The following is a 16,922-nucleotide window of genomic DNA, read 5'->3' on the forward strand; positions in this document are numbered from 1 at the left end:
TGCAAAAAAAAACTCAAATGAGGAATATCTTCACTTCCACATAGATGTCCGACATGCTTTCATGAGAGAACCATGGCACATGTGCGTTGTCTTGTGGATGTTCTTTTGTCGCCCTTGCGTTCTCGCAATACAACCGGACCCGGAAGCGCTGCACTCTTTCATTAAAAATACCTTCATTTGTGTTCCAAAGATGAACGAAAGTCTTATCGGTTTGGAACGGCATGAGGTTGAGTAACTGATGACGGAATTTACATTTTTGGGCGAAATACCCCTTTAACCACTGAGTCACCATGTCTCCTTTTTAAGAGAAATTTAGAAGGAAATCTTCATTGTTTTAGAAAACCTCATTTTTGCCATCACTAGTGTCTAGCTTAAAGCTTTCCAGAAGCATGGTCACATGATGAATCTGTTCACCATGTGCTGCCATACGATTGATCTCTCTCTCTCTCCCTCCCTCCCTCCCTCCCTCCTCGCTGCTCATGTCTGTTTCTCTGATATTTACATAGATTTGGTTATTAAAATGAAAAGCCTTCCCCTTCATGAAAGCTTACCTGGCTAGCTTAACACCATGGCTGCACTCATTTGTGTTCATTTGAACATACCACACCCAAAAACAGACGTCCATCATCCAGCCCACCATACAACTTAGCTAACATTATCATTACTTAGTCACTATTTAGCTATTTGCATTAAATATGGTTATATTGAAATAAATGTGATGTGATTATGGTTAGCATTCCATTTTTGTTCTTCCCATGAGAATTTATGCACTGTGCTGATGTCACAGTGGGACACGGTTGTTCGCACAGTTACGATAGCATTTAGTAAAAGAAAACAATTTAATACATAAGCTATGATTATTTCATGGTTTTCATAATTAATGAAAACGATTTCACGATGATTTTAATATTGGTTAAATTAGAAAGACACGTGGAGGCATTATGGATAATGTGTGTACTTGATCTTATTTTCAACAACCGGAGAATCCTTGATCCTGAATCTTGGGTAAGTATGAAATGTTGAAATCTATTATGTTTACAAACTCTGTGTCTTGGACAAGAAGTGATTAAAAACTGAATGTGCTGACTGGACTCATACACTCCATACTGCTGTATTAACTCTGACACTAAACCTCATTGTCTCTAGGCGCATACCTTTGGGTTGAATGTATATAAACAGTTTATTCTGACTGTGCAATCAGAATGAATTGATTCGGAAGGCATAATAAGCACCGCCAGTGTTAGCACACCTCACATCAGATTGCACCATGGTCAATAAACCGAATGGTGTCTGAAGATGAAACATGATTGGCTCGTCCTTTTGTCCCCCTGCAAAATATGTTTGGACCTTACAGTTTCTGTGACACAGTGAAACCCAAGTTTGGTTCCTGCTGTCCATCATGCTGTCCATCATTTTCACCCTTTCCAATTGACCAAGGATGCCGTAACTCTGTTCTGGACTGTTCCAAGACACTTGAACCCAGGTGTACCTCATTCTGATATGCAAATGATCACGACGAGTCCAATGAATATGCAAATTAGCTGATGAAACATGATTGGCTCTTCTTTTTCCCTGTGAAACATGAGTAACATGAAACATGAGTCAGTTTAAGAGATTTGTATAAACGATGTGAATTACTATTTCTGTGACAATTGACCAGAAGTTTGGTTTCTGCTGTCCATCATGGCACAGGTATGCCAAAGAAAGTGCCGGAACACCATCCTGTATGCTCCCAACTCACTTTAACCCGTGTGTAACATGTTTTGATAAGCAAATAATCAGGCCGTGACGTCATGTGGTGATTTCTAGCGACTTTTTAAGCACGCTAGCTACCTTCCCCTGAAAAGTTATTTTTTTTATTTTTTTTAAAAAATATTTTATTTTTTAGTTTGTGACTTAAATATGCTGAACTAAACGATGCCTTATCCAAATCCATTTTCCGACGATATTTAATATATGATATTTTTGGTAGTGTTTCTGACTTCTGGGTCAAATTGAAAACATTTCTTGTGGCCGTAGGTGTAAAGTCCAATCTGGCAACCCTGTTTGTGATTAGCTTAGCTGAGGCGCTGCATCCTTTCAAACCCGGAGTGGAGACGCCGAGTGCGAGTCTGTCAAACTTTTCCCACAGCAGACGTGGAGAAGAAACTAAAAACTAACTATGTTGCTTTTTAAAGCGCTCCAGTCTCTCCTTGTGCTGTTTTAATGGTGTTTTACGACTTTTAGCACTCCATTTCGGGCTCTTCCTCCTCTGGTTTATCGATTACAGGAGCTCCACGTCGGTAAGTTTACGCTGCAGCCGTTAAAGTCTCTGAAATGAATTCTGGACCTCATACAAACAACTTTACCATGTTTAAATAGATCATTTGAAACTAATTAATGGTTACAAATATTTGCTTTGAAAACTCATGTGTTCGCCTATTGTGTTTTAATTGTTATTCTATGGCGTTACAGCTGTGTGATTTAATCATACAGTAAATATAACCGGTATCTAGATTAGTCATATTTCTGAGCTTCGATATGTTTACATCCATTCATATGAATGTCATTTGGCTATTTTCTATAGTGCCCAGCTTTGGTTTTCAGCCACACACACACACACACACACACACACTCTTTACTCCAAAGTGCAGCTCATGACTTCATACAAGTGGTTTTCATGACGTCATCCAAATGTTGTTGCCAGCAGGACTGTTTTTATTTATTTATTTATTTATTTATTTATTTTTAAAATAACGGTTATTTTCATATTATTTGTCTCTGCAACGCCGAAATGCGAGAATTCACTCCCTAACCAATCTCCCTACACTCCCGGCTGTGTTTTAGATGAATCGTGACATTCACGGGATTCAACACGTGTAAATAATTTTGCCGAAAGTAAGGCCAGTCTTAAACCATGTGGCATCAAGTCTTCACCCATGGTTGTAATATCGTCGCGATGTGGGTGTCTCGGTCATTCATGTTCACCCAAATGTGTGTCAGGATACCCCTGTTTTGGTGCTACAGAGATCATTCAGGGTTTTGTGGTCAAGTCACATTGCATCTCCAATTACACCCCCCCCCCCCCCCCCCCCTTACACACACACACACACACACATACACACATATATATATATGCAGCTTCCAGCAGTTGGCTTGGAGCAGATGGTCCTCACTGGAGGATCATAGGAGAAACGTAGACAGTCCGGCCCTAGCCTGAGAAAGGAGGAGAGGTCAACGAGGACTTGTAGTCGAAAGCAGATGTTGCCGTCGTCCTCTTGGACCTTTTTAGTTTTAGATCGTTTTACTTAGTAACGATCCTTTAAACTTTGATATGAAGGACCCGCTCGTGTATAATTCAAATTTGCACCCATTTTCCGCTTATCTCCGGTCAGCCCGTGCGTATTTCCTGTCCAGATCCTTTCGTTCTACACTGTTGTGTTGCTGAAATTGCGCACACACTCTCCCCAATCAAATGTGAGATTTGATCTGCTAAGTAATATAATGTTACTTTATTGAAACAGCAGTTTTAGGTCTATATATGTATTTATTTATTTATTTAAATATAAGGGTTTTCAGGTGTAAAATGACAGCCCAGTTAAGTTTACAGCTCTGTGGTGTCTTTTTTTTTTTTTTTTTTTTTTTTTATCCATTGTTATAGCGTACATAAGCGTGTATTACAGCGTCGGAAGCCGTATCGGCGGTCTGTTTGAGAACCTGAATAACTTTGAGGTGAACGTGAGTTTGACGTTAGCGTCTTAATCCCAGAGCAGAACTAATACAGCGTTTTACACGGTAGGATTAATGTTTTGGTTTTGCTGTCGTCTTAAAATGGTCGTTCGGTCGTGAGTCGAGATCGGTGGCTTTAAAACCAGGGTGAAAATTGTGTTTGGGGGGGTTGACCCTCTAAATAAGGCTTGATCCCCCTCCTGGAGGACATCAAAACAAGATGTCGGGGGTGTCTTGAGAATTTCACGCACTAAGTTTTAATAGTGAATAATAGTTCACATTGCTTGCTCTGCCTGAAAAGAAAACGTCAGTATAAGTTTGTCCAGCGCTAAAATGGGTCATACTATTGTCCGTGCATGAGTGTGCCCACTAGGCTAAGTGCTGGAAATACCACGCCATCATGCGCTCAGTTGGCCGAATGCAGTGGAGATCGCATGGGAGATACCGTAAGTGTTGGAAAGACACTTTTTTTTTTTCTTCCTTGGAAAAGAAATGTCATCATATAAAAATTGTTGTATTTCAAGCATAAATTTCCCACGCAGTTCATCAAAGTGAAATGTTTATGATGAAATAATTAAGACGACGTATACCTGTTGTCTTGAGTGATTGAAGCAAGCTGATAAAATGCTGTTTTTGAATAGCATGTGATTCTGTGGATTTGAACAAATAATTTACAACCTCCAAAATGTCAGTTAGACTTTACACGTTACAGAGCGTGTATTTCAGCTGGCGCCAACGCTCGTTCATGGAAGTTATGTCCTTCACTATAGTAACAGTAAGCTATGTGTGCGCGTTCATTCAGCGGTTAAGGGTCACTTCAATATAATTTTGACATGCCGACATGGTGTATCATACGAAAACTGTGGTGTTGCCAATACTATACCATTCTGCAAGATGTTGTTAGATCGTGTAAGAATGTTTTCTAAACTTGTTTCACTGAAGCACGCATCTGTATTACACAAACTTGTTAATCCTGTATACATAGACAAACTGTATAATTCGCCACTGCTTAGAACACATACTGTCAAGCGATCACTGCTGGTCAATTGGGTGCCCTTGCGAACAAAGAGTGTAGAAGAATAAATGCTGGCAGTCTGAGGTATTCTTTATTCAAATCTGAACGTGATCGCTGATGTGACGTTTGCTTAAAAGCCACCAACTGGAACATGGTGTAGGATTACGCCAAATTCATGAGACCGCTATAGATACAGTACCGGCAATGGCAAAACCACGACTACAGTGCTGTGAAATAGTATTTGCTAATATTTTCCTTATTTCGTCTGTTTTTTCATACTAAATTGTTTCAGAAATTAAAACAAAATCGAAGATAAAAGTAAAGGCAACCTAAAGAAACACCAAATGCAGTTTTTAAATGATAAAGTTATTTATTGAAGCAAAAAAAAAAAAGTTATCCAATACCCACTGGGCCTGTGTGGAAAGTTACTAATTCCTTAAATCTATGAAACTGCATTGATAACGGGGTTCAGCTGGACTAGACACAACCGGGCCTGATTACTGCAAACCCTGTTCAATCACATCAACACTTAAATAGAACTTTTCAACAGCATGACGTTGGTTAAAAGGTCTTACCCTGTAACACACTATGCCAAAGTTGAAAGAAATTCCGAAATGATGAGGAAGAAGGTGATTGAAATACATCAGTCTGGGAAGGGTTACAAAGCAATTTCAAAGGCTCTCGGACTCCAAAGAACCACAGCGAGAGCCGTTATCTCCAAATGGAAAAACTGTGCACAGAAGTGGCCGACCTTCCAGAATTCCTCCAAGAGCACAGCGACGACTCATCCAAGAAGTCACAAAAGAGACAAAGACAACATCAAAGGACCTACAGGATTCTCTTGCATCATCAAAGGTCACTGTTCATGACTCCACTATCAGAAAGACACTGGGGGGAAAAATGGCATCCATGGAAGAGAGGCGAGGAGAAAACCACTGATAACAAAGAAAAACATTTAAGGCTCGTTTTGCCAAAACACACTTTACTGATTCTCAAACATTTTGGGAGAATGTTCTGTGAGTTGAAAGTGGAACCATTTGGAAGACAGGGGTCTGGTTACATTTGGCATAAACCAAATACAGAATTTCACAAAAAGAACATCATATCTACGGTCAAGCATGGTGGAGGAAGTGAGATGGTGTGGGGATGCTTTGCTGCTTCGGGGCCTGGGCAACTTGTAATAATTGAGGGAAACATTAAGTCTGCTCTCTACGAGAAAATCCTAAAGGAGAATGTCTGGTCTTCAGTCAGTAAGTTGAAACTCAAGCGCAGTGTAAAAGCAGCTTCAGGCTAAATCGGGAAACCAAACCGGTTTTGAACGAATGACTTCATATAAGGTGACTCAGACTCCATATTGGGTCTTCACAAAAGCTGAATTCAGTGGAAATGATACCCATGACGTTTTATGAGCTTGACCTTTTTGTATCTTCCTCATTGGCCAGTATTCGAAGTGTAAGTGAACTTTGCAGCTTTTCATTCAGGAGTAACTTTAAGGTACATGATCACTTAAAGACTTTTATTTCACAAACGTTTCAAGCAGCTTCTAAGAAAAATACAATTCTTTAATTCGAGACTACCGTCAACCGGTTAGTCCGATTCAGTTCTCACACGGGAGACGAAGACGATCTGTAGCGCAGGTTCTTCTCTTTTAAGTGTACGGCTCAAGTAAATATGGTGTTATGCAAGACCATATCCACTTTGCATACGCACGTCGCGTCACTTTTCTTGCGGTTTTGGCTTTTCAGGTCTCGTCTTGGACCGCTTGGCTTGGCTGCTATATCTTTGCCGCCGTCATTCAGAGTTTGTCTTTGGCATATGTGACTTACTCCATGGTGCTAATGAGTTATTGCATTATTATGAGCGGGAGCGAGATAACGGCAGGACCAGACATTCCATCAATGAAGACATTCCTACAAAAGGGGCGCACGGTGGCGTACTGGTTAGCACGTTCTCCTCACACCTCCAGGGTCGGGGCTTCGATTCCCACCGTGGTCCTGTGTGTGTGTGTGGAGTTTGCATGTTCTCCCCGTGCTGCGGGGGTTTCCTCCAGGTACTCCGGTTTCCTCCCCCAGAACAGCTAAGAACCCTAAGAACAGCTGTGCCAAATGAGCTGATGTTCTTAATATCCAATTAAGCGTTCCATATAAATCAATCCACGTTAATTATTTCATTTGGGGAAACTGTCATTTACGCCAGTATATCACCCACCACTAGCAAAAGGTCTGGCCCAAACTGCATACTTGTGTTCTATTCGAGACAATTTTTACTGAACACATTTGTCAGTCACTTTAAACGAACGAATTACTTTAGTGAGCTCGTTAAAATTAGCATAATTGTTGCCGTCTGTAGCTCTCTCTCTTGCTTCATCACTCCCTTGCTGTTGAAGTAAGTGTGTAGTTATTTATACGTCCACACCCGAGAGCACACGGAAAGCTCTAACGGAGAAGTTAAAACCATATGCTGTGTTTTCTTCGAGTTATGTCTCAAGGTCTGAAGGACTTTTCTCTCCGATCCAATGCTTTGCTGCTTTCTAAAACGGAGTCTAATGTTGTTCTCTATGCTATCTTTGTGACCGGATGGACCGAGGCAAATGTAAATAGCTTGCAAGCTAAATCTACATCACACAGCTAACACGACTTTGTCGGAAAAGCCCTTCCGTCCGCGGGTAACTGCGTCCTGCGACTTGCACGGTTAGTGAATTCCACACGAATTTGCAGTTTTTAAAAATCCTTTAAGGGAAAAATTCATGCCGTATGTTCGATAAAATATTAGAGTAGCCCCTCATTGTTTGAAAGCTTGTAGGATCTTTTTTAAATCGGTCTGATTTTTCTTAAAATGTCATGCTTTCGCATCCTAAAACATTTTATTCAAATATAAAAGTCTTTTGTTCAGAGTTCTCCTTCAGTATGCCGTGCAGGGTTTATCCGTCACAGTTAAACGCGTGCTACACAATGAACAGATAACGTGAACAAGAGCCCCCGATATGGCCGATCAGTCCCACAATGCAACACCGTGTGACGCCCGTTCCCAAGCCCTACGTCAATAAATTGCGATCCGTGTCTCCCAATAGATCGACGTTATCCCCCTGGCTGAACAGTGTGGTCTAACAGTAGGGCTCTTCTCTCACTGCAGACCTGCTGCTTACTGCATGTTTTTTGTTTCTCGCACCACTCGGTGTAGACCCTAGACGCCCTCGAAAATCCCCGGAGATCAGCAGTTTCTGAAATGCATCCGACACCAACAGCCACCATTCAGTCAAAGTCACAGAGATGATTTTTTATTTATTTTTTTCCCCCCTCATTTTGGTGTTTGATGTGAACATTAACTGAATTTCGTGCATTATGCTGCTACCACATGATTTGAGTAATTGCATGAGTGTAGCTGGACAGGTTCCACAGTGGGTTGGGTGTACGAGTGTATTTATGTAGTGATATATATATATATATAACTCTTCAGATGTGATTATACAAAGAGTTCCGCCCTTAACTAAACCAAAGGTTTCTGCATAGTAAACGCCGTGTATCAGGTTATAGCGTGTAACTTGTAAAACAAATGACTTGCTCCTTCTTATGTTTGTTGCTTACTTGAGTCCAGATATCGGAGTCTGAATTGAAGTTTCTCCTTTCTTCCTGTTAGTTTTATTCCAGCTGCGTTGATTTAGAACGGTGTGTATCGGACGTGGTTAACTAAGTGGATCTGGGTGATCTGCGCGCTCGAGTTTGTTATTTTAAACGTGGACGCGCGGCAAGCGTGCTCGTATAGAGAGAGGCGCCATCGCGACACTCGTGCGGTTTTTCCGAGACCGACAAGGCCCGGTTTTTCAGAATACCGCAAGTGCACTGCAGGTCATGTGACAAGAACCAACAAATCCACGTCAGACTTTACGGAAACGACGTTGGGAGCTCAGCCGAGGAGGAACCGCTGATCATAGCTGTACGATTTGTCAAGCGCCTGTTCTTCAGGCGGAACACTTGCTGAAATCAGTCGGTGAAATTCTCTGTATTTTCTACGTGCTTGAAGGATGGGGTGCACTCAAGCGGGTTTTTTGTTTCTGTCCGTTTCCTCTTCCCCCTTCTCCATAAATAAATCTAATGTCAGAGCTACTGCACGGGAATTGCGGTGCCGTAAAACCCATCCTGTGCCAACTTCCTCATCGTCATGGAGAGCGCAGCTCATGGTTGCTGAGCGACGGACGCACACCACGGGACACCGGACACCACTAGCGCTTCAGAAAGAAGGTGGAAGCGGCGCGGCCACATCTTCCACGTGGTATGAAGGTGTGGTCTGTGTCCTTCCTGGTGAAGGAGGTGTGGCCTATGACCCTGTTTAATCCCAGTGAAGTAGGTGAGGCGTCTCACTGTGTCGGTCACGGTGAAAGTCCAAGAGTTATTGAAAGCTCTGACCCCTGATAATTATGAATGTAATCTCGACGCTGTTTCACAGTATTGATATCATGACTTCATATTACCCAGCCCTACCACATGACCAGGTGAGATTTGGATGGTTAGACCATCCTCAACACTGAAGTCTGGCGGGAATTTTGTGTGCATAGCTTCATTGGAAATATATATTTACTGGAAAAAACAAAATGTTGACGCGTTCAATAATTATTTCCCCCACTGTATATATTTAAGTGCTTCTACACCACATAGCTCACCACATCTCGAGGACTATCCATGTTCTGACCCAAGGGAGTGTGTTTCCTATCCTGTAACACCGCCTAGGTCTGCAGCATCGCATGGTGATGATCACAGAGCCTTTATCACAGTCTAATATCCCAGTATTGTAATAAAATGAACTCGCGTTGTAATTATAACCGCGATGGTAGTTCTGCCGCATGTTTTTCCAAATATTCATGTTCACGCTCCACTGGGGAAAAAGAATGATAGGACTGTATTCTCTGAGAAGGTGCACATGATTTAACAAATTAATAACCTTAGAAGATATCTTGGGTAGGGATGTCATGAGAACCGATACTTGGGTACCAACATTCTTAAAACGTGACGGTACTCGTTTTTCTGCGGTCGCTTAAGTACCGAGGTTGTAACCCTTCCGGAACTGAAGGGGGCAGCAAATAAAGCGCAAGTGTTTTAGTCGGTCCACAGGTGGTGAAGAAGAACGCCTACAAGCACACGGGGGGGGGAACTACAGAAGATTAGCTTAGCTTAACAAGTTTAGCTCCGCCCCGACTCGTTGAGAGGAAAGTTAGCGTTGCTGCAACCGCTGCTATCGTTCATTTCAAGCAAAGCGAGGAAACGCCTGGGAATTTGGCGAAGCACCTGAAAGACGGTCCTATGTTATGTTTGTTTGAGACAGCTGGCACTGTTGCCGTGAAACCACCTAACGTTATGCTCCATGTAATGTTAGCGATAGCCTGTTATTTGTTAACGACGCTAACATATTGTGATAGTTTATAACATCACGCATCGCCGTTCAGCCCGTGTCCTGTCAGCTAAATGTAGCCTAACGTCTCTAATTATTATTCACATGTTCATGCTTTTAGTAAATCTTTGTCCTGCCAGCACATCAGTGAATTTAAACTAATGCGTGCATTCAGGTTATAAGGTGTGTATGCGTGAGTGCTTAGGAGTGCACCTTAGCACTTGTTATTAGTCATTGTCAGTGTTTGATAACTAAAATCATCTGGTTTTTTTTTTTGTTTTGTTTTTTTTTTTTTTTTTGTGCCAGTATCAGCCAGAGGAGGTGGTATCGGTATCGGCGACTACATTTTTGGTATCGTGACATCCCTGACTTGGGCTTTTGGGAGCATAGCCCCAAAGTGACCCCTAAATAGCCTAATCCTGACTGAGATGATAAGGGTAATGTTGTGGAGTGTGGGGTCACTTCCCTTGCTAAGCTCTTTCACCCCGATGTCATGGACTCTAGGGTGTGGATGCCATCAGGCAAGACCACCAAAACAGTATTACAAAAAAAATATTGTTTTAAATATTCCTGTACATCCTACATGCCTAGCATATATGGGTTTGTAGTTTGTAACTGTGCATACGGCATTGGGTTTCATGGGTTCTTTGCCTCCTCTTTAGTGAATTATTTGAATGGATTCATTTCAGCTGTACTTCACGCAAGGCTCGTAAAGGTGTGTCAAAGACTTCTATATACCTATGAGCACATCAGTGCGTCTGTTGAGCTTTAATTTCCCCAGGACTGCTGCAACTCGGTCACATGTTCATGCTTCAGCATGTCCACTCACTCGCAGGTGTGTTTCAGACCGCTGAGCTTTTATACCTGGAAGTACAACTGAACTCTGAATTCTGCTCGTGTGTTGAACATGTGAGTAAAGGACAAAGCACCCTTTATAGTGTGACGCGTTTTGTTTCCTCTCATTCACAGTAAGAAGCTCTCCGGTCTCCTCAAAGGCCGCTATTGTTCGCCGCTTTAGCCGCTGAGAGATTCGGGGAGCGTGCGTGCTGCGGGGGGATCGGGGGCGGCAACGCGTCCGGTCGGATTCGGTGCCCTTTACAGTGTATGGCTCATTTGCATAATCGTTGTACAGTAAATACAATGAGGATTTTTGGACTAAATACAAATACTTGTTAAATATGTCGGGGTCGTTTCATTCGACACCTGCGTAGGCCACAGGAATTTCGCCAAAAGGAAAGTCATTACATTTTTTTTTTCTCTCTGAAATACAGTGGTACGATCAAAAGAATACGGACATGTGCGAGTAATCCCTCGTCCAGTGCGCTGAGAGTCACGATATTTTAATAATGGTCCAGGGTGAACACCGTTTCTGTGGTGGATGTTTGGAGCAGTGTGAGGAAAGAGAGCTGTCTCATTCGGATCAGCACAAGAGCAGCTACCTTCTAAGCTTCCCCTGCCGCTTCCTGTCTTCCTATTCTCTTCCCTTTTCTAAAACAGCTTCAGTGTCATCAGATCACATTCCCAGTAGTGGAGCCCTCTCTCTCGCTCTCTCTGTCCTCCTCTCTCTCGCTCTCTCTGTCCTCCTCTCTCTCGCTCTCTCTGTCCTCCTCTCTCTCGCTCTCTCTGTCCTCCTCTCTCTCGCTCTCTCTGTCCTCCTCTCTCTCGCTCTCTCTGTCCTCCTCTCTCGCTCTCTCTGTCCTCCTCTCTCGCTCTCTCTGTCCTCCTCTCTCTCTCTCTCTGTCCTCCTCTCTCTCTCTCTCTGTCCTCCTCTCTCGCTCTCTCTGTCCTCCTCTCTCGCTCTCTCTGTCCTCCTCTCTCGCTCTCTCTGTCCTCCTCTCTCTCTCTCTCTGTCCTCCTCTCTCGCTCTCTCTGTCCTCCTCTCTCTCTCTCTCTGTCCTCCTCTCTCGCTCTCTCTGTCCTCCTCTCTCTCTCTCTCTCTGTCCTCCTCTCTCTCTCTCTCTGTCCTCCTCTCTCTCTCTCTCTGTCCTCCTCTCTCGCTCTCTCTGTCCTCCTCTCTCTCTCTCTCTGTCCTCCTCTCTCGCTCTCTCTGTCCTCCTCTCTCGCTCTCTCTGTCCTCCTCTCTCGCTCTCTCTGTCCTCCTCTCTCGCTCTCTCTGTCCTCCTCTCTCTCGCTCTCTCTGTCCTCCTCTCTCTCGCTCTCTCTGTCCTCCTCTCTCTCGCTCTCTCTGTCCTCCTCTCTCTCGCTCTCTCTGTCCTCCCCTCTCTCGCTCTCTCTGTCCTCCCCTCTCTCGCTCTCTCTGTCCTCCCCTCTCTCGCTCTCTCTGTCCTCCCCTCTCTCGCTCTCTCTGTCCTCCCCTCTCTCGCTCTCTCTGTCCTCCCCTCTCTCGCTCTCTCTGTCCTCCTCTCTCGCTCTCTCTGTCCTCCTCTCTCGCTCTCTCTGTCCTCCTCTCTCGCTCTCTCTGTCCTCCTCTCTCGCTCTCTCTGTCCTCCTCTCTCGCTCTCTCTGTCCTCCTCTCTCTCGCTCTCTCTGTCCTCCTCTCTCTCGCTCTCTCTGTCCTCCCCTCTCTCGCTCTCTCTGTCCTCCCCTCTCTCGCTCTCTCTGTCCTCCTCTCTCTCTCGCTCTCTCTGTCCTCCTCTCTCGCTCTCTCTGTCCTCCTCTCTCGCTCTCTCTGTCCTCCTCTCTCGCTCTCTCTGTCCTCCTCTCTCGCTCTCTCTGTCCTCCCCTCTCTCGCTCTCTCTGTCCTCCTCTCTCGCTCTCTCTGTCCTCCCCTCTCTCGCTCTCTCTGTCCTCCTCTCTCGCTCTCTCTGTCCTCCTCTCTCGCTCTCTCTGTCCTTCTCTCTGTCCTCCTCTCTCGCTCTCTCTGTCCTCCTCTCTCTCGCTCTCTCTGTCCTCCTCTCTCGCTCTCTCTGTCCTCCTCTCTCGCTCTCTCTGTCCTCCCCTCTCTCGCTCTCTCTGTCCTCCTCTCTCGCTCTCTCTGTCCTCCCCTCTCTCGCTCTCTCTGTCCTCCTCTCTCGCTCTCTCTGTCCTCCTCTCTCGCTCTCTCTGTCCTCCTCTCTCGCTCTCTCTGTCCTCCTCTCTCTCTCTCTCTCTGTCCTCCTCTCTCGCTCTCTCTGTCCTCCCCTCTCTCGCTCTCTCTGTCCTCCTCTCTCGCTCTCTCTGTCCTCCTCTCTCGCTCTCTCTGTCCTCCCCTCTCTCGCTCTCTCTGTCCTCCTCTCTCGCTCTCTCTGTCCTCCCCTCTCTCGCTCTCTCTGTCCTCCTCTCTCGCTCTCTCTGTCCTCCTCTCTCGCTCTCTCTGTCCTTCTCTCTGTCCTCCTCTCTCGCTCTCTCTGTCCTCCTCTCTCTCGCTCTCTCTGTCCTCCTCTCTCGCTCTCTCTGTCCTCCTCTCTCGCTCTCTCTGTCCTCCTCTCTCGCTCTCTCTGTCCTCCCCTCTCTCGCTCTCTCTGTCCTCCTCTCTCGCTCTCTCTGTCCTCCTCTCTCGCTCTCTCTGTCCTCCTCTCTCGCTCTCTCTGTCCTCCTCTCTCGCTCTCTCTGTCCTCCTCTCTCTCGCTCTCTCTGTCCTCCTCTCTCTCGCTCTCTCTGTCCTCCCCTCTCTCGCTCTCTCTGTCCTCCCCTCTCTCGCTCTCTCTGTCCTCCTCTCTCTCTCGCTCTCTCTGTCCTCCTCTCTCGCTCTCTCTGTCCTCCTCTCTCGCTCTCTCTGTCCTCCCCTCTCTCGCTCTCTCTGTCCTCCTCTCTCGCTCTCTCTGTCCTCCTCTCTCGCTCTCTCTGTCCTCCCCTCTCTCGCTCTCTCTGTCCTCCTCTCTCGCTCTCTCTGTCCTCCCCTCTCTCGCTCTCTCTGTCCTCCTCTCTCGCTCTCTCTGTCCTCCTCTCTCGCTCTCTCTGTCCTTCTCTCTGTCCTCCTCTCTCGCTCTCTCTGTCCTCCTCTCTCTCGCTCTCTCTGTCCTCCTCTCTCGCTCTCTCTGTCCTCCTCTCTCGCTCTCTCTGTCCTCCCCTCTCTCGCTCTCTCTGTCCTCCTCTCTCGCTCTCTCTGTCCTCCCCTCTCTCGCTCTCTCTGTCCTCCTCTCTCGCTCTCTCTGTCCTCCTCTCTCGCTCTCTCTGTCCTCCTCTCTCGCTCTCTCTGTCCTCCTCTCTCTCTCTCTCTCTGTCCTCCTCTCTCGCTCTCTCTGTCCTCCTCTCTCTCGCGCTCTCTGTCCTCCTCTCTCGCTCTCTCTGTCCTCCTCTCTCGCTCTCTCTGTCCTCCCCTCTCTCGCTCTCTCTGTCCTCCTCTCTCGCTCTCTCTGTCCTCCCCTCTCTCGCTCTCTCTGTCCTCCTCTCTCGCTCTCTGTCCTCCTCTCTCGCTCTCTCTGTCCTCCTCTCTCGCTCTCTCTGTCCTCCTCTCTCGCTCTCTCTGTCCTCCTCTCTCTCGCTCTCTCTGTCCTCCTCTCTCTCGCTCTCTCTGTCCTCCTCTCTCTCGCTCTCTCTGTCCTCCTCTCTCTCGCTCTCTCTGTCCTCCTCTCTCTCGCTCTCTCTGTCCTCCTCTCTCTCGCTCTCTCTGTCCTCCTCTCTCTCGCTCTCTCTGTCCTCCTCTCTCTCGCTCTCTGTGTGTCGTCCTCTCTCTCGCTCTCTGTGTGTCGTCCTCTCTCTCGCTCTCTGTGTGTCGTCCTCTCTCGCTCTCTGTGTCCTCCTTTCTCTCGCTCTGTCTTCTGTCTCTCTTTCTGTCCTCTCTGTGTCTCTCTTGCTCTCTCTGTCCTCCTCTCTCTCTGTCCTCTCTGTCTCTCTCTCTCTCTCTCTCTCTCTCTCTCTCTCTCTCTCTCTCTGTGTCCTCCTCTCTCTCTCTGTCCTCTCTCTGTCTCTCTCTCTCTCTCTCTGTCCTCTCTGTGTGTCTCTCTCTCTCGCTCTCTCTGTCCTCCTCTCTCTCTGTCTCTCTCTCTCTTTCTCTCTCTGTGTCTTCCTCTCTCTCTCTGTTCTGTCTCTCTCTCTCTCTCTCTCTCTGTCTCTCTCGCTCTGTCCTCTCTGTGTGTCTCTTTCTCTCTGTCCTCTCTGTCTCTCTCTCTCTTTCTCTCTCTGTGTCTTCCTCTCTCTCTCTCTGTTCTCTGTCTCTCTCTCTCTCTCTCTCTCTCTCTGTCTCTCTCTCTCTCTCTCTCTGTCTCTCTCTCTCTCTCTCTCTGTCTCTCTCTCTCTCTCTCTGTCTCTCTCTCTCTCTCTGTCCTCTCTGTGTCTCTCTCTCTGTCCTCTCTGTGTGTCTCTCTCTCTCTCTGTCCTTCGCTCTGTCCCTCTTTCTGTGTGTGTCTCTCTCGCTGTCTCTCTCTCTCTCCCTCTCTGTCTGTCCTTCTGTCTCTCTCTGTCCCTCTCTGTCTCTCTCTCTGTCCCTCTCGCTGTCTCTCTCTCTCTCGCTGTCTCTCTCTCTCTCTGTGTGTGTCTCTCTCTCGCTGTCTCTCTCTCTCTCTCTCTCTCTGTCTCTCTGTGTCTCTCTCCCTGTCCCTCTCTGTGTGTCTCTCTCTCTCTCTCTCTCTCTCTCTCTCTCTCTCTCTCTCTCTCTCTCTCTCTGTCTGTATGTTTGTGAACGAGTGATGGAAGAGGCGGTTGGAGTGTGTGCCAGCTCCTCAGTAGGTTTTCTGTATTCACCCTGTGAGGAACAATGGTGGCGATTCAGCGTTTCCTCCAGTCCGTAATAAATGCAGCAGACAGCACAACTCATGAGGACACACTCAAAAATGTCTCCACTTAACCCCATGGTCCAAATCCAGGACGCACCGAAGTTCATTGTGATCTCACCGAGTATGCGTTCACTAGCCCAATCCCACAGCGCGGCTGGCCGGAACCCTGTACAGATAAAGTAATGTAGTATGGTGAGCTAGTTTTCTAGGTTAAGATTTCATCTGGTATATCGGTGTGTAAAGTAGTAGAACACTACACGATTGACACCAACCTCTTCTTGCTGTCATTTTATTTCAACAAATTGTGCATACAGCTCCGTGTAGTCACAGATCTTTCGAACCCTATAGAACTTTCTGCGTTAACGTAATATAGCTACTTCTGTATTGTTAAATGCAGTGGATTTAAAAAGTCGACATATCTCTTGTTAAAATGGAAGGTTTCTGTGATGTCCAAGCCTTTTCTACCTTTTCATTGTGAAATTGCGCAATCCTTTTAAAGGGGAAAAAGTAGGAAACCTGGTCGTATAAGTGTGCACACCCCTAAGCTAATACTCGGTTGACGCCCCTTTAGATTTTATCACAGCGTTCCATCTTTTTGAGTCTTGACTTAGCAAAAATTTCCCTTTTGTCTTTGCAAAAGCTTTCCGATTCTGTCAAATTGGCGGGGATCTCCTGTGCTCAGCCCTCGTCACGTCACCCCACAGATACTCGAACGGATTTAGGTATGGACTCTCGCAGCCCCAAAGCGTGACGCTACCGCCGCCATGTTTCACAATGGGAATGGTGTTGTTCTGGTGACGTTTTATTCCGTCTCTTGTATATAAGGCCAAACAGTTCGGCCTCTTCACATCATTCCACGTGGTTGGAAGTCTTGCCACCCTACCCCATAGCCCAGGCGTGTGTCGAATTCGGGAGATTGTTGTGAAATGTAGGGAACAACCAGCACTCGCCATAAATGGCTGCAATTCTTTTAATGTTGCTGTAGGCCTCTTGGCAGCCTGCGTGAACATTCTTCTCCTGATCTTCTCATCAGGTTTTAGAGGGGTGTCCTGCTCTGAGCCATGTCACTGTCATGCCATATTTTCTCCACTTGTTGATTGTCTTTAGTGTTCCATGGTAATACAATACCTTGGAAAAAAAATTTGTAACCACCTCCCGATTGATATTTTTCAACAATGAGATCCCGTGCCATGGGTCCGACATGGTTTATCTTAAACCCCCCC

General features: G+C 46.0%; 1 protein-coding gene across 2 annotated transcripts in view; it reads left to right on the forward strand.

Moving 5' to 3' along the window:
• The first annotated feature begins 2,011 nt into the window (after positions 1-2,011).
• The window catches only part of LOC108255238 (transmembrane protein 198), a 33,798-nt gene continuing 18,887 nt past the window's right edge, over positions 2,012-16,922 (forward strand). Inside the window, exon 1 of one of the 2 annotated variants that reach the window (XM_017451056.3) lies at positions 2,012-2,282. The gene's annotated coding sequence lies outside the window, so the exon portion shown is untranslated. The remainder of the gene's footprint in view (positions 2,283-16,922) is intronic. The other variant, XM_017451054.3, reaches the window with a different exon arrangement.

Source organism: Ictalurus punctatus, chromosome 21, assembly GCF_001660625.3.
Source record: "Ictalurus punctatus breed USDA103 chromosome 21, Coco_2.0, whole genome shotgun sequence".
NCBI classification, from domain to species: domain Eukaryota; kingdom Metazoa; phylum Chordata; class Actinopteri; order Siluriformes; family Ictaluridae; genus Ictalurus; species Ictalurus punctatus.